Genomic DNA, 1,520 nt, shown 5'->3' with positions numbered 1-1,520 from the left:
CCTCCGCCCGCATCCCTCCCTCCCTCCGCCCGAGGCTCCTCCTCCGCCAGTTCTCCATCCCTACATCCCACCCCGCCGCCTCCCCTCTTTTCCCACCTCCGCCCGTCATCCGTCCGCCGCTTCACCCTTTCGTTCTCGCCCTCCCTGTCGCAGCCCCTTCCCTCCCACATTTCGCTCCCTACGGCCGTGGTCCCCACAGACCCTGCTTCATCTCCACTCACAGCAGAGCACGGCTTTTCTCATTTCTCCTTCCTCGCTGTCCCCTCCTGCCTGCGCTCCCTCTGCCTTCTCTGCCCTGCGCTTTCCTTTACAGCCCTTCTCTTCTGCTCCATCCTTTGCCTTATCCCTGCATCGAGCCCCTCTGCTCTCATGTCACCGCTCTTCCCCTTTTCTTGCCCTTTTTCCCCCTCCTCTGCCCACAGCCTTTGTCCCCTGAAGCTCCTTTGCCAGGCTCAGGCACAAGCCCAGTGACAGCTCTGTAAAGGCATCACCGGCCACTCTCCGAACCTGGTCCCAAGCCCACATGGTCCAGAGGTGCAGGACAAAAGCCAGCTCTAGTCTGTCCCTAGCCCGGGGCTGAAAGGAGCCAGGTACAAGCACGCTTATAACACAGACCCTGTTCGAGCACCTTATGAGGAGCTCATTGCATTCGGTGGCCCATTAACCCTAATGAAATTCCACCCACACACGAGGAGAGGATGTTTTATAACCCTGGGTGCTGGAATTCAGGATTTGGCACTCACTGAACACCTCAAAGCCGCTGTTTGAGGGCATTCAGTGTTGCCTTTGAAGCCATCGTCGTGGTTTTCTGCTCTGAGCAGCTCTGTGAACTGCAAGCAGGTATTTTTGGTGTCCCTAAATTACATTTCACATGCTCAACTCTACAAACCTTTCTTCAGAAAAAAGTGAGGTAATTCCAATCGTTCTGCAAAGAAAGCAGTGTGCTGACTCTCCAGCTGGGGCAGACTGTGGGAATTCTCTTTTTTTTTGGCATATAACCTGCACAGGAGTGATGTTTGATTCGACTGAGTGACATATCAGATCTGAGACATTCTAGTAAAACCTACAGGAAAAAATATTTTCACAAAATCACGTAATCCGGCTTTTGCTGCCAAACAGCCTGGGGCTTTGCATCCTAGTACTCAATATGGCTACAATATACAGATAAATTATAAGAATTTATCATAAGATACCTTATAAGAATTCTGTTATGAACAGAATACTTTTCAAAAGCAATTATTTCTCACAAATAATAGAAGAACTCTAGTCCAACTGCCTGACCACTTCAGGTCTGACCAAAAGTTGATGTCATTAAGGGCATTGTCCACACGACTCTTCAACAGGCATGACAAAGTTAAGATTTTCCCATTTCTGTATTAAAATTGCTTAGAAAAAGATATAAGACCTAGAGATGGCTTTCTCCCAGACACACCACAAGTGCCTGATTATGTTTGCTGAGTTATAAATGCCAGGTTAAAGAGACTCCTTCATTCTGGTCTGTGACTGTATTAAAGCAGATG

Source organism: Agelaius phoeniceus, chromosome 19 (assembly GCF_051311805.1).
Source record: "Agelaius phoeniceus isolate bAgePho1 chromosome 19, bAgePho1.hap1, whole genome shotgun sequence".
Taxonomy (NCBI): domain Eukaryota; kingdom Metazoa; phylum Chordata; class Aves; order Passeriformes; family Icteridae; genus Agelaius; species Agelaius phoeniceus.
This window is presented reverse-complemented; position numbering follows the sequence as displayed.